We start from the raw sequence: 16,444 nt of genomic DNA, 5'->3' as shown, positions 1-16,444 counted from the left end.
GCCGCCGCCATGTTGCCGTAACCCTGTAGCGTTATTTTTTTGGTGTGATTGATTCGCCTTTAGCGTAACGCCACGGTTTCCAATTGCAAGCGGTGTGTTTGGGGATCCGAACTGGAAGCTGAGCTGGAGACGCTTCTCCTTAGGCCTTAATATATCCATCACAGGCCCATCGATTGCACACTTTCCCAACGGCATTCCCCTCTGGCCTGGGTTAGACAAAGTCAGTGGTATAGTTTCGTTCACTTCTCTCGCCCTCAAGTACAAAAGTACGCCATATCGAAACACGCACGACCGAAAGTTTACGCACCACTCGGGGATTGTGTACCTTGAAAGTTCACGAGAGATCCGCTCGCTTGACGGTGTGCACGACGACGAAAAACGCATGCAACGTCCGATCGAATCGAGTTTGGGTCAATACTACACCTTTGGCCACAAACGACGTCGTTAGGCTACCAATTAAATTGACAGCTTCAAGCCCCGAACGGACTGCATCGACCTAAAGTGTTACCGGTTCGGCGGTGCAGAACAACGGCGCAAAATCCATCAACACGGTTCTTGCTTGAGTTCTTCGTTTTGGCATTGAGGCAGGCGATTACAATCTAGCTGCGAGGGTTTCCGGCCTCACAGTTTGACAAAAGTCTCCTCAATCGCAAACCTGTTTGTCCACATTTCACTCACGTGCTTAACGTTCGCTGCAACAGAATTAGCCGGTGATCTCAGCACTAATTCGCGATGTCGCCAACGAAGAACAACAACATGGCGGAAAGCGACGCCATCAATAAAAAGCAGGTTTTAAGGTAGAAAATCAGGAACAGCATCCCCAGATGCACAACTCGAACACCACAAGTGGCGTCATTGTTTATTATTAAAAGACTCGAAAGGGAAGTAAGAGGAAACAACCGAAATTGGTTCGCGTGTGAAGTAAAACCGGAGCGCTAATGCCAATTTGGCAACGCGCGGTAATCAAAATGTTGGACGAAACCGTTGATACGGTATATTAGGGGGGGGCCTTCATTAAAGCCCGCGTTCGTGGCTTCACCCAATGGAAAAGCAATCGATGATCGATCTGCCTCGTGGCTTCGTCTTAAAACACAGATGATCTCATAGCGGTCACACGACAAATAGAAATAAAAACCGGAACCAAAAAAGTGGAATATCCAAACGAAAAGAACACAATGAATCGCTTCGTTGTTCACCGCCGATTCCGTTCAGCCTGTCAATGCAGTAATCGACCTTCGGAATAAAGTAGCTGTGGCTAAAACAAGACAGAACAAGAAGAAAAAAACCTCAACCAAAACCTGCTGATCAACACTTTTATCGGCGCTCGAAACGGACTTCCTGTGCTAGTATTTTAAAAGTGGAAGAACATGTTTACCCATTTCGTTGTGAACTCATGAAAAATCGTTCGGTTCACTATTTTTCCCTCTCCAATCAAGCGCAAACGTGCCAAGAATATGCGTATTATAAATACCATTCGCGTTCCGGTTGCAGTCACGGATCTTCCGCAGCGTACCTGGAAGTGAACGAGAAGATAAATAATTAGAACATTGTGGACTACTTGAAACCCGTTAAAACCATCGAAAAAAGGGCTTACGCAGAACATAAAGGGGTGACTAGAACAAACGTCGTCGGCGAAAACCCCGGAAGTGCTCGAGAACGTGCTCTATCTCGTAATGAAAAATACACTCCAGAATACGTCAAAATCGCACCCCCGTTATTACTACGGTTAGCTAAAAGTGCGTGATGGCATTTGAGGAAATGCGGCCCTTCAGAAGGAATGCCAGGTGGTGGAGAGATAATCCCGAAACGATGGGGTGTGGCGACAATATGTTCTAATGATAATTGAACGCCACCGACTCAGACTCACGTTTCGTAATTCACCCGTTTCGTAATAAAGGGAAGCTTTAATGTGGTTCTTATGGTTTATAAAAACCCAAAACCTGATCGACCACAAAACCTCGACGGAAGTGCATTTACTTCCAATTTGGCTGGCAAGGTTAACCGTCCTTTCGCCAAGTTGAGCAGGAAAATATTTTTGACAGTAATTAAGATGGCGCGCCAAGCGCACGGTTCCGGTTCGGGGACCGTTAAAGGTGAGCTAGCAAGTGTGAGTGCATGACTAGGGCTCCTCTGTTTGTCCCTGCCTCGGGCGCAGGTTTGTTTGTTGATTGATGAACCAAGGAAACGGGAAAGGCGTCACACAAGAGCAGCAACAGGAATAAGGAAACGCGCTGGCTCCAGAACCGGATCCTAGCGCCGCACCGATTTCAATCTAATTACCGTTGAAACCTATTATGCCTAATCTTGTTTAGATTTCCGAGCCAGTGATTCTAATGATTACCGACTGCTCGTCCCTCTGGTTCTGGTCCTTGGTTCGTGTCGTCGTGTCGAGAACGCAGAGTTCGAACGACGGGCGTCCTAGACTAACACACCCCAACACCGAAACACGCACATGTGTGGGGACAATTTTCCTGCGTGTGTCGAAGGCACCAACACCCTCTGTATGCTGAACCGATCTATGAACCAAGTACAAGGATGCATCGAACACAGGGCGGCAAGGCAATCAAATCGATTGATCCATCGAGTTTCCCACAAGCGGAAAATACACCCCCTCTTCCCTCCCTTCCATTCCGGAAGTATCTCATTAGGTAACATACACAAACACACCATGGATACGCCCTTTGAAACTAGCTACTGACAACAACGTCACTTTGCGACCCCAGGATCACCAAGCGTCAATGACCGATGGATAATGTGGCGGCGTAGTTCCCGTACTCCGACCGATTGACAAAGTGGATACATAACCACGGACAAGTGTAGTACAACTCTCGATTCTCCAACAATCTCCCCCGGTTCCTGCTCCACCGAAACTCCCCAGCATTGAACAAGGACAACACGCGCCTATGTTTGGAGAATCTAGGGCACGTAAAAATTAGAGACAACACCCTTTTGGAAATGAATTGTGGATGCATTGGAGAAGCGTCAAGCGTCCCCCAACGGGGTACTATGGCATGACTAGAGTGACGTTTGGGAGTTTTAGGATATGGATGGCCTTATAACTACACTCAAGATTATCTAGTTCTCCAACAAAACCATCTTTAAAACATTAAGAACGAACGACAATGTTTGCATCGTGTAAAACACTACAAAAACCATGATAATTATTGTTGTTATCATCAAATTTCCCGTACAGAAAGGACCCGGTTTAACAGGCAGAAGCATAAACAAACCATTGAGGCCAAACTTTGAACCTTCTTCGGTTGTTTGTTGTAGCTCTGACCGGTAAACTTTGGAGCAACCGAAAAATGTACAAACAATCTTTGGCCAAGCCGAGCAGGTAGCCGAAAAGGAGGGAGAAAAGGTTCAATGAAAGGATCCCAAGGGATCAAGATAAGAGAGCAACGAGAACACATATGGCAACAGTTTCTGGACGCATACACTTGTTTGGTCAGCGATGATCGTTCCTCTGAATAGCATTCCAGAAATTATGTCCTCTGCCGGGAAGTCCTTTTTCCCTCTACCGTTATAGCCATCGAATGTTCGCACACAAGAGGTCCGAGGAGAGCCAACAACAAGAAAATAGAAAACTTTGACCGACCGGCCACAAGCAATGCAAAACAAAAGAATCGGTTACCTATCGCTGTTCATGCAGCTTCTTTTCAAACGAACGTAACTAGATCTGGAGCCTTGGAAGAGAGATATTTTGTGGAACGTCGAACGTGCTTCTAGGGAAAAATATGTCTCATAATGTCCCATTTTATGGTCTATAAGTATTTGAAAACAACCGAAGAGAACCATCGAGGAAAGAAATTCAAGACCAGTTGTGCTCTTCATGGTGCAGGTACCAACCTATACAAATTCTATTAAAAACGATTGGAACTATTTTCCCCGGTTTTTAATGCTGCTCGTGTCCTGGAGCGTTAAAAAAGGAAACGGAACGGATTGTAAAGGCGGTTCGCTACCCAATTTACGGACTCGGAGGCTTTCAACACCCCTCAAAAGGGGATTGCGGAACGGTTGAGAAAGGGATCAAATTCTTGGAAACCACTCTCTCTACACACGAAATCTTGCACACCTTTTTATCGAAGGCGTCGGAAAGGCGGGTTCACATCCAAATACTCTATGAGGAGGAACTCTACAGTGTATTCCGTTTGACCCACAACGCAACCCGATTAGAATATTGTCACTCTAAGAGACTTAAACTAATACCAATTGAAATGAGTTTCAAACCCTTTTCCTCGTTTTTCAGTATGAATTGGATAACAACCAAGCAAGATCTTTTAGGAAACAAGAGGCGGGAGAAGACATCAACTATCGACCCTTTTAAGGGCCAAGTGTTAATGGTGTGTAAAGCTCGGTAAAAACCTTTCATTGGAAGGCATTTGAGGAAAGATTTGCCCACAAGATTGCAAAACTATCCCACACACATGGTTCCATTTACAAACGCGATTTACTTTAGAAACGTCGTCTTATTTCTACATTATAATTACATACTGCCTTTTCGCGTTACTGTGGTTTGTTTCTTCTCCTTTTTACCACTTGTAATGTTCTTTGGAAAAGAAAGGTGGTCTTCTTTAGCTTAGAAAGAGCACCTTCCAGATATTAAATGGATGTACACACCACGTGCACAATGGACTACAATCACTTAGTCGGTGTTGCCTCACTTAAATCCGGTGTAGTTGAAGCTGGAATCATAAAAGAATCACCGCGTGACGTAGGTCTGAACTTCGCCCCAAATATGAGCGCTAGCGAAATGTGGGTATTAAATTGGAAAATTATGTTACACAAAGCATTTTTTCGTTCAGGACAAGTACTTGAAGGTTGAAGGAGCATGGAAGCTTGGTTTGGTGGTTTCAATGAGCCCCGTTCTTCACGTCATGATGGCAACCGACGAGAAGCAGATTTTCGGACTTGTTACATCCGTCGCTGGGAGACGAGCGCACTTGAGCACTAACATTCCAAAGCCAACATCAGCGTCACCCAGTACTTAGAGGATCTCACGGAGCATCATAATACCGGATCCGAACCAGCGCTTTCGGTTCCCCGGACTCCGGAACGATGCACACATCAAGCGACTTTCCCGCATTCGACCGCTAGAAGAATTGCTACAATTGTTGATAGATTGATGTTGATTGAATTCATCCGCTCTTCCTCTTTTTTCGGCCATTTTCCCTTTCTCTCGCTCTCTTTCCCTCACTGGCTTATCAAATTCTCGATGAGCATGCTGGAACATTTGCGTGGCCACGTGAACTTCACGCACCAGCTGCCATGTGAGGAGTGTTGCTTTTTTTTCAGGATGGTTGATCAAATTTCTTGGAAGACCAACGTCAAACATCGATTATTTAGCTGGATGGAAAAAAGTTTATTCTGATCAAATATGGATTACTAAAGTGGTATATCAATCGTAAAATAAATTTGTAAGTATGATGTTCTAAAAACTCTATCGAAGCAAGCGAAGTTTAACACGTTGCGTACCAAGCGTTTTAGCACAATTTTTAGTACAATTTTTCAAATTACAATTTGTTTATAATATTTGTTAAACCGATTGTTTTCGAAGGCCAAGCAAAAACTTAGCTTCCCAAAAATTTATATAAAATATTATAATAATTTTTATGTTGCATTTTCATTTATTTATGGGTCAAAAACTTGTTTGTACTAAAACTGCTGTCACCCATATTTGGGTGACGCGGTACGCAACGTGTTAATAACCTTCTGTCATAAATCCACAGAACCAAAGTGTGCGGGAAAACGAGGTGAGTGTCATTTCACGCAATGACAAATGGCAATTTTCCGCTTCCGGCACGATGGTAACGTCCAAACGTATCCTCTCCTTACAAAACGCGTGTGTTTCCTTAGACTCAGTTCAAGAAAAGGATCAATCAACTATTAGAAACGAAAAAAATTGAGCGGAAATTTAATACAAACCGATCACGAGCCTGGCCTGAAAAAAGCCAGTCGGAAGGAAATTATCAAACAGCTTGGTATCGTTTACCCCCCGGCGGTTTGTTGCCCCCTCCCAAGCCCTAGTGTGTATGTCTTCGTTCCGTCATCTGAACGGGAGCCTCTTTTCCGACGAGAGGCGATGGAAAATCACTTCCGGCAGCAGCCAAACCCCGAATGGAGGGTGTGTGTACAATCCCTTCCTTTCGCTTGCAATTGCACAAACATGGAGACGAACAAACCGATGTAAACGCAATGCGTGTAACGAACGAGAAGACACCGAAGTGCTTCTCGTTGCAATTCGTTCGTTGCTTGAAGGTGGTGAAAGTTTTTCCGAGCTTTCGCGAACCACGTCGGCCTTGTACGATATCTTGGAGCTACCCGCCTTTTTTACCCGCCGGAGTCGAGGGGGGGAATGGATGGTCGCCACGTAGCGGAACATTGTTTCCTTCCCTTCCCCTTTCGCAAAAGCGTTTATTTAGAAATAGATGGAAAAAAACAGCGAGAAAGAGGTCTTTGCCCGATTTTTTCCGGCCCCGCTCTCTACAGAGGCGCAACGGTAATTTGGGTTTAAATCGGACCTGCTTGTCTAGTGAGCAAATAAGAGAGAGATGATCACCGAGCGCTGATAACAATTTTCCACCACCCTATTTGTAAGAAGGGGGGGTATTTTCCGTTTTTTCCCTTTCTAGTTTCAAATCAAAGGCAATAGAAGCCACGCGAAACACTAAATTGCTCCAAACGAACACAGCGCCATCGTTCGAATTCGAGCGCGAGAAGCTACGGAGCATGGCCTGGCAAGCAACAATACTATCTTTGAAATAAATCACACGAAAATCAATGCAACGACCGCAAGAGGAAAAAAGGCAAACGACACCGGAGTCAACGGATCGCTGGCAAAATACAGTTTACTCTTTAGAAATGTTCGGATGATGCAGATTTTATCTCGTCGAGAAAAACTTCGCTTCCCAGCAAATAGCTTCCCCCAGAGTTTCGTAAATCGCAACTCTTTGCAATTTGTTATTTACTTGCTGATTCTTTTCGTGAACGATAATTACTTTACGCCGGATCGAAACCTGCGACCAAAATTAATCGAAAACCATCACAGTTTTAGAAACTTTATTTATTTATTTTGATTTTTAGTCTGATTTATGCTTCCAAATGATTTTCAAGTTTAGACAAAAGTGTTTATTGAGTTTTATTGCTTCTAAAACAAAACTTTTGCATTAACTAGCGGCCTTGCTGTAGACTGAAGATCGGGAGATAAGTTTATTAGAAAATCGTTTAATTAACGAATCTTAAATTGCCAAAGATAGACGTCGACAGTACACATATATAACGGAAATTCTCACACCAAACGAGCCAAGGGCGCGGAAAAGTTAAAACCACGGATGATTTCTCATTTCCTGTGTGTCAACATTGCACACACGCAAGCGCAAACCTTGAACCCCCAATCCGTTCGCTACCTGCAACAACGTCGTTATTTCCGCCCAGTTGCGGTTCAGTTTTTGTACTTTTTGTTTGGAGTTTCATTAGACAAGTGTGCACCTTTGGGGTACGAGATGGATGCCACGAGACGAACCGTACGACGGAGGGCAGATGAAAAATAACCTTTCGAATCAAACAAACCAGTACAACATCTAACAGACACGATAGTTTTGGCAAATGTAAGGCGAAAAGTTACAACCAAACAAAGTCGACATCCAATGCCCTCCCTAGCGTCCCTTCGATGGTTCTGTTTACATTTTCGGATGCCACTTTTCCACGTTTCTGTTAACCAGGTCACACGACGGACACATTACATTGTAGGTAGTTTTTTTTGTTGCTTAAATGAAAGCAAAACAAAACAACCGACCTTACCTACCGTCAAACTAGGTTCATCTTTCACTTTCAGCCTCGTCACCCTCGACATAACACACCTGCCTGGCTCGTTATCTTCGGAGCATATAGACGCGTCGGAGAAACGGTTTCAATATTTATGCTTCAACCGGAGCGACTAATGGAAGCTGATTAGGTTTTATTTAGTTTTTTGTTGTTGTTTCAGTTCGCGAAGCATTTGAGATAGTTACGAGATAAACCAGGCATAAAGGAAAGCTACTTATGATAAACTATTTTAAAGCGTTGTAAGAGATACATATAATCACACAAAGAAACAAATTTCTTTCCCTCAACTCTGTACTGTTGTAACTTCCGGCAACCTGTGACATTTTCAACAGCAAAACGAAGCTCCACTATCTCCAAACGAGAAAAAAAAACAAACAGGAACAATAAAATTCACCGATAGGAGTCCGAAAATAAAACCTGATCCATGAGCTGGTTGGTGAAACTCATAAAAATCCCAGACAATGTACCGCGCCACCGGAATTCGAGTTCGGAAAGAAAATCTCCATCACGAAAGCGGAGGAGTTTTTGGATGGAGGGTGTCTCTCCCTCCCTCACACTCTAACCCTGCCCCTCTGTCCTGGCCGTATTTCCGCCGCCATCGGATCCATTGAAAATCAGCGTGCCACAATGTGTCCACATCGGCAAAATGTCGATCTCGTCCGCCGCGTGCGCGCACAGTCTTCGCATTCCGATGTGACTCTACAGCCTTCTCCTACTTCTCCTAATGCGTCCCCCGGTCCCTATTTTTTCGGCCTTTGTGTGTGTCAACCTGCCAAACCGATACAGAGAGAGAGACACCAACAAACCAAAACCAAACACACGCTGCCCTGAACGACGTTGTGTCGAACGCACGCACGGTTTCCCCCCATGCGGTTTGCCTTCGGTTTCGTGAATGTTTACAAACATCGGCCACCATCACCCGCCCGAACCGAAGGGGAAGGGGGGTAGAGGCCGATGGTAAACCGGTTGAACGGGCAACGGGGCCGCCCCCTGCCGATTGGTAGTAACCCTTGCGCCATCAAGTAACACTGGTTGGGTTTTGAGGTGATCCAACGTCACCAAAATAGGAGAGACACCTGCCCTCGCCGATGCCAATCTCCACAACCCAATGGCAACTTCCAGTAGTTCGAAGGAACCAAAGCAAAACGGCGGCCATAAGGTAAATAGGGGTCACTCGCTTTCAATTATGTTCAATCAAAATTCCAAACTTCAGAGACAACTGTTTGACTAGAGGCTGCTGCCCAACTAACTCCCAGCACATGACCTAACGCTGTGGCCTCCCGTCTCGCAAGGGTCAACGAATGGTTTTACGAAACAACATAGACTGTGTAACCAGGCTCGCTGGCCACAAACCAACAAATGGCAACCCTGCGGTCTTCAGCCAGTGCGTGTCTTTCGGGAGCAAACCATCCATCGGACGTGCTCGAAAATGTAACCAACCAAGATTTTAAATCCCTGCTACCGCTGCCTCTACAGTTACAACCTCAACCTTGCGCCCTTGCGTTACTCGAGGAGGTGAAATGTTCAACTGTCCCAAATTCAGCTCCACATCCCACATCCATGGGTTCGTGGGTATACAACATTCCCATTTGGCAGCGCGTGCTTATTCTTTTGCTTACATACCAACCTAACCTCAAAACTCGAAACCCAAATTATGGCCGCGAATAGCGAACGCATTCGTTCGCACTATTTTAGAATGTTCAGAACATCGAATCGAAAACAAACGGCACGTTCGGAGAATGGTAACGAATTAGATTTAATTCAATCAGCTCGTCATGTGCGTGAAAGGAATGCAAGTATTCCCCCTTATAAACTATGCACACCACCGTTTGCCATGCGGGACGCAATATTCGTGTTATTCAGGGTCAACAGAACGTCAGAATGGGGTACGTAAACCTAGCAGTTGCTTTACGTACCGAAACGACTAGATAGCAACCCTCAGCACGTAGCAGACGAAGCTGACAACAAAGGGGTAACCAACGTGCAACCATTTTTGTCCTACCCCCTATATTTGGACGGGGGAGTTAGTTGGAAGACTCTGCAATGTCCGCGTAGTCTGGGTGACGCGTGTCGAGCTCGGGAACGCATCGAACCAAGACGAAGCGACCTCTCCAAAAGCTGCTCCACGCGCGCGCTTCTTCAAGGTCGAAGTAGCTACTTCTTCGCAGATATAGGGCTTCCGGAGCTTGGCGATCGGTGTATCCTGGGCCTGGTTTCTCCATAGTGGCAACCATGCAACCACATCCAGCTGTCAGTCATCGTGAATTGGGCAAGAGACTGGCACGCAATTCGTTATCGCCCAATGACCCACAAATCCATCGTCCACAGAAAAGACAGTCCATCACATTCGGTTGGATCGGATCGGATCATTGGAAAGGAAAACAAACCCCCTAAAAGGCTGTTAAAAATAGGCTTCAAGGTCTCGTGGTGGCTACCGGTACGCAGCAGGCAAGCGTTAGAGAAGAAGTTCGTAATTTGTACCGACCGAAAACCGAATGCCAAAGCCCACCAACCAAACAACAACTCATTCACCAATTCTACGGTGTATAGGGTGTTGTCCTCTACTAACAAGGGGCATTCCAGGCTGCCAGCCAAGCGTGACATTATTGTGTGAAGACATTGAACAAACCCCACCCACTCCACTCGCTACTAGCGACCATTTTGGAGGTGGGTTTAAGTGCGGAATATTCCAATAATAGAGAATTGAGAACTCAACCAGAATGGGTCCTTCAGTGGTGGGATTGCGATTTACTCTTTTCGTACCTGAATTCTGGAAGATTAGCCTACAACACACAGTTGATGGAGTTAAATATCGTGTGGCTTATCCCATTAGTCGGATACAGTGTTTCACGAGCTCAGCTTACCCGACTCGACGGTCATGACGGGAGAATAGAAAAATCAATAGATGACGCCGTGTTCTGGCGCAAGACCTTGGGGTTGGAGTCCCGTGGCACTAGCAAAAAACCTTTAAAAGCCCGTAGGTAAAACCTTACCAAACCGTGCAACCAAACCCATTACCAACCTTGCACCCAAGGTACGACCCAAGGCCTTAAAAGGGGGTTCTTGTCTGACGCTAACCGCCGACCGGTGTAATTGCCGACTGACTGTACCCGCCTCCAGAGGCCCTCTCTCCGGTACTCCATTCGGACACACGACTCGACTCCTGGGTCCCTTAGTCGTGACCTACCCTAAAGAGCGCACGAGCCCCGACCGTAGACTGCAGTAATTTACCGTCTGAAGGTTCTCACCCTTCTCCTGTCGTTTAGCGGCGCGAATGCAAAACAAACCTTATTTAGCCACAGTTGCATGCCACAGTAGCCTGTGCGCTCCTATCTCCCAGCCTACTGCAAAAGCAATGACAGGAACAGTTGAGCGCCTCGGAGCGCGAGGAAAGAAGTAAACACCTTCACTGCAGCAAAACCGGGGTTGAATTTAGTCAAGTTAGCCAATTTAAACGGTCGATAATGCTTTTTGCCTTTTCCCAGCCTACCCGCAGAACCCCTTACGCTCCCCGCCGAGTCGATGCATTGGACTGCAGAAAAAGCCCCACCGTAACCCTCGCGGGGTGCGTAGTTTTAAACCCGATTATGGATTTAATCGAAGCGTCACACCAGGTGGGACAAACTAGTTGGTATGCATTCCATGGCGTTTCGTTTTCCAAACCTCCACAAGCCCCGAGACGCAACGCCCTGCAGGAGTTTCTCCATATTTCCCTTTCGGGGCTGCCTTGGAGAAGTTTCCTAGGGGTTTCTGTTTTGTTTCCTTCCAATACCGCAGTACAGATATAGCGGTAAAGGCGATAGGTTTTCGACGGCTATCGACGTATTTGACGACCTGTTACGAAATGTGAACACGGCTACGTGCAGGAATGAAGGCAACGACAACGATGACGAAACGTCGGATGGTGATTATACCGGGGCTAGGTTATGGATTAGCTTCGTTCCCTCGCCTACACCACAGCCAGAGAATGGACTCTGCCTATGGTGGAGCTGTTCTGAAGAAGAACTTTAAAGTAAGCCTTCTATTTCTGGGAAACCTTGAGCGGGGACATAAAAATAGCTGAGTTATCGTTCGAGATGACCAAATGATGGATGCTAATCAAGAGCATCCTTGGACCTTAATGATTTTTACACACTCAAGTAAGGCGTTCCAAAGTCCAAGAACACCGTAGATAAGACTTCAACTTCCTGCGTTACAGCATTTGCATTATCGGACGGCGCTACGAAACACGGACGAAAAGATTAATGAAGTGTTTAGAAATGTCGGTTTTACAACATTGGATCGACTCCTATCACCACGTTCGAATCCGGCCACCAATTTCATGATCTATAAAGATTTCGACGGCACGGAAAAAAATGTCCTCGTTATCTACATCCAGACTAGAGGGGGAAAAAAGCGATCGTCCTCAAAGCATGTTGCATTCCAGAATAGGTCCACAAACGAACCAGAACGAAAAACAAGCCAGAGAGCGATAGGAAAATCTGTTTGTGGATAGATGTCTGTGTCTTATCAGCGAAACTTCGCTCGGTTGTTAGGGGGTGTTCTGTCAGTCCAGAACATTGACAAATGGGTGGCCCTCAACAAACAATCCTCCCCCTCGCCGAGCAAACCCATCATCATCAATGGCAATGGAAGATCAATGACCGAGAACCTTCAGAATGCACCTAATTCCGGAAAGGCAAGCCAAGTGCATGCCGTCGAAGTCGTAAACAAATAAATCGGTCGCGACGTAAGTGCTGCACCCGCTGCACCCGCTGCACCCGCTGGGCGTCTAATGACCCATTTACAGGGCACACACATAAAACACTCTATTTCCACATACCGGTGTCTCCGGAAAGAAAGTGTGACAAGTAAAAGTAAACAGCACCCAGCGAGCACCAGAGCGAGCAAAAGGCCAAGCATTATCTCGGGTAGAAACCAGTCCGACTCTGATGCTAGAGGAACATTATCAGCCGGAAGGAAATGAATTGTAATTTTGGAACGAAAAAAAACACCGGAATTCGGTTTACAGCCTACACTGCAAAGGTCTTTGATTTTGCTTTCGTTTGAATTTGTTTTGGAAAAACAAACCCCGGTATGCAGATTGCAAATTGTTTTCAGTTATACTTGCATACACTTTCTCCCCGGCCCTTGCCCAGGTAAGAAAATCTCTCTCTCTTTACACTTGAATGTTGGATCACATCCATTTACTTCCAGGTCACCTTCCGGGAGCTTCAAAAGTAAATTCCCAAGTGATGGGAAAGTTAGAAAGAAAGTGTTCAATAATTATAACAAATTTAAATTTTAAAGTTGATTTACTTTAAATTATAACACTTTAGGATACCAATGAAAACCTTGGAATGGGGCTAGGCAAAGAAAAACGGATGAAATCGTGGAAAACCAAAACACAGATTGTTTCAAGATGCACCTGGCACTTTCATGTGTGCTTTTAGGTTATCAACTGGCAAGTGTGGTAATTTTCCTACATGGAAGGCCCTTTTCCCGAACACAAAGTGTACGGTAGCTTCCGGGAAGTGAAGAGAAAAACGTAATCTCGTCTCGCATTCCGCACCAGGGCACAAACTATGTTTGCTTCCAACCAAACAAAACACACGTTTGCTCATTATTGGAAGCAAGAGGATGGGATCCCAGGGTACTTCGATGCAAGAAAAGCGCCACGACATTCGAGCATTCGGTCAAGATAAAATGGAACATCAAAACAATTTCCGTCCCGTCCGCGTGGGCACGAAAGCGAAAAAGCGGTTGCGAATTGAATGAGAATTCGGAAAAATGAGACCTTTCTACGATGAAAGCGAGCTGGTAACAGCTGGTGGAAAATGAAAACTGTGGTCAGCAGGAATCGCGCGGGTGAGGTCGTAGGGTTTTTCTCTCCACGCTCGGGAGCCTTTTGGGGCCAATATAGGCAAACCAAAGTGACGATCATTAGGGCAGATATTAGGAGAAATGGCCCGGAGCAACTACCTTATGGAGTTTGTGTAGTTTGTTTAGACAAAATGTGCAATACAAACTTTGTTTTGTTCGAAACTGCCTCTTGAAAATATCGCTCCTAGTTTCCTCTAATTCCTACGTTGTTTTATTTAAAGAAATGCTAAACGCGTGCTTCTCGTGCCACTATCGTGGAAAACTTAATCTAGCCTGCTGCGTTGGTAAAACATTGCACCCTTGAAACGCAGTCAAGAAACGCCTACTCGAATATACCCGTTACAAATTTACACAATTCAAACCAGCCGTTCCGTTCTGAACAAACTTCTTTTGCTCGCATTTGTAAACGATATCTTGCGATTGTCTTCCATCTTCCTTCACCGATACGAAAATGCAATCGCAAATTTAAAAAACCACAGCATGAAGTTAAAATGCGCCGGCAGCGCATTCGGGCGGTGCTAGGTTTGTTTTTCCAGCCCTAACCGCATTCAACTTGCACTGGTGTGCAAAAGTATTGATCGTTTAAGGTTCCCCCTCACAACACCGCAGGGGAAAAAGGGAGAAGAAAACGTGATACAAATGGCCACTTCCAGGCCTTTTTCGTAGGGGGGGGCCACATGGCAACATAGGCATCGTCGATGCTTACTACTGCACACTCCACCACAACTCCCTCCCCCCCGTTCCCTCGAAGGTCCGTTTGTCCTTGGTTGTGCTGCGGCGAAAGGCGCAGAGAAAAAAAAGGCACACACGACGCTCATCCTTTCCTGCAGACAGGCATTTGCTAGACCTACTACGATGACGACGACGACGGCGATGACTATTTCTTCTACTCTCTACACAAACCACACTCCACCACCTAGAAACGTCCTTAAAAGGAGCAAACAGAACCCAACCCCGACGGTGTGTCATTCAGCCATCTTCAGGCACAGCGCGAAAGGGTAGGAAGGGGCGGAACGGGAACGGAAAAAAGAGAGCTTACGATGATTCCGGTTAACTCGGCCGGGGTCGGAAAATTATCCCCACTTTCCACCACGTTCCCCGGGGCCCTCCCGAGGGCGAGAGAGTTTGGTACAAGGTGCAGATTTTTCACACTCTCTTCAAACACATTCGGGGTTCGCATTGGCCCGGTGCGAACAGGTCGCGCCCTTCACTGCCTACTACTACCGGGGGCAACGGTGTGTGCCACCAATACCCAGCCGTCGTCCCGTCGGTTTTGAGTAAGGACGAAGGACGAATACTACCACAACTACTACGTAGAGCGTTGCTCGCGACGGACGCCAGCGAGTCTGAGTCGATGCTGCTGCGGTCTTGCTGGAGCGCAATGCTCCTCTGCAAAAAGGACACACACCAGACGCACACTTGCAGCCGGAGTTTTCCCCCCTTAAGCAGGAGAGGGAGCGTCAACCAAAGGGGAATGTGGAGCCCGAGCGAAGGCTCGCAGGACCCTGATCTGTGTATCGATATTCGCCCGGCTAACATCCTTCTGGTGTTGGTAACGGAAAAGCACGATTGGGTCACGGAGAGAACCCTATAACGAGAGAGTGAGAGAACTGACAGGATGTGCAGGAAAACACCCACGCGGGCTCTCGGAAAAACAGGACTACACCAACACACGAGACCGAGTGCCCCCGAACAAAATACGGGGCAACATTGCTCGGGGATTCGCCTGGCTGGCCTTATCACTGCGTGCGTGCATTTGAGAAAGAAAATAAAACGCAATGTTGAATAGTAAAACTAGGATGGGACCGACAAATGGGGGTGGGAAAACGGTAGGGAATGATTTTTCCACCCGGTTTACTAGTACTACTCTATAGCTCTAGCTTCCTGCCTCGCCCTGCCGAACTGTTGCCAACAACCCACTCCGTTTTTAGGCGTGGTATGGTCATTAACAACATGAATGGTTGCTAACACAGCTTTGAAATGAGCAAGAAGGAGGTTAAACTTTTTTGGGAAGAATCTAGTTGAAAAATGTTTGAAAACATTTCATGAACTCCAGTTATTACGCCAGATAATTTCCACTGACGATTTTTAATCGATGGAGAAAACGAAACCAGCAGCCGGATATTGGAAAATGCGATCTTTCTTTTCCCCGTTTCGCAACGGCAGAGGGCTACATTGTTTCATCCTCCATCGAAGCCAACAACCAGGAAGACTTGCGTAAGGTTGGCAATCGGTTGGTGGTCTCACGTTACGCATATGCAGCTGCAAATAGGCCACGAGTGTGCAATCACCAGTAAAATACTGTTGCTACTAATGATATGGGAAAAAAAGAACTATAATTCCAGTTTTTCTCGACGCCACCCATATGTTGCAGAAGGCTGTGTACGAAGAGTTGTGAAACATTAGTCCCTTCCTCTCTGTTGATAGTTCAACGAAAAAGACAAACCTACCTATTTGTATGAAGATTCAATTACTGGAACACCGCCCGAACATCCAGCTTGTGGTTCAAACAACAGGAAAAAACACTACACCTTTCCGAACGTAAAGAAACTCCACCCCGGAGCGTACTTTCTTCCTTTCTTTGCGAAATCTTTTTCACCTTACTCTTGAGCACTTTCACCAATATGCACTTGCAGGCAGAAAAACGACATAGTTTATCACATGAAGATTTTCCGGCTAATGCACTGAAAAAACAGATTAAAAACATACATACGTTAACAATCAGCCACTTTACCACGCACTTGCACCAGTTTAGTGC

This window comes from Anopheles coustani, chromosome 2, assembly GCF_943734705.1.
Source record: "Anopheles coustani chromosome 2, idAnoCousDA_361_x.2, whole genome shotgun sequence".
Taxonomy (NCBI): Eukaryota; Metazoa; Arthropoda; class Insecta; order Diptera; family Culicidae; genus Anopheles; species Anopheles coustani.
This window is presented reverse-complemented; position numbering follows the sequence as displayed.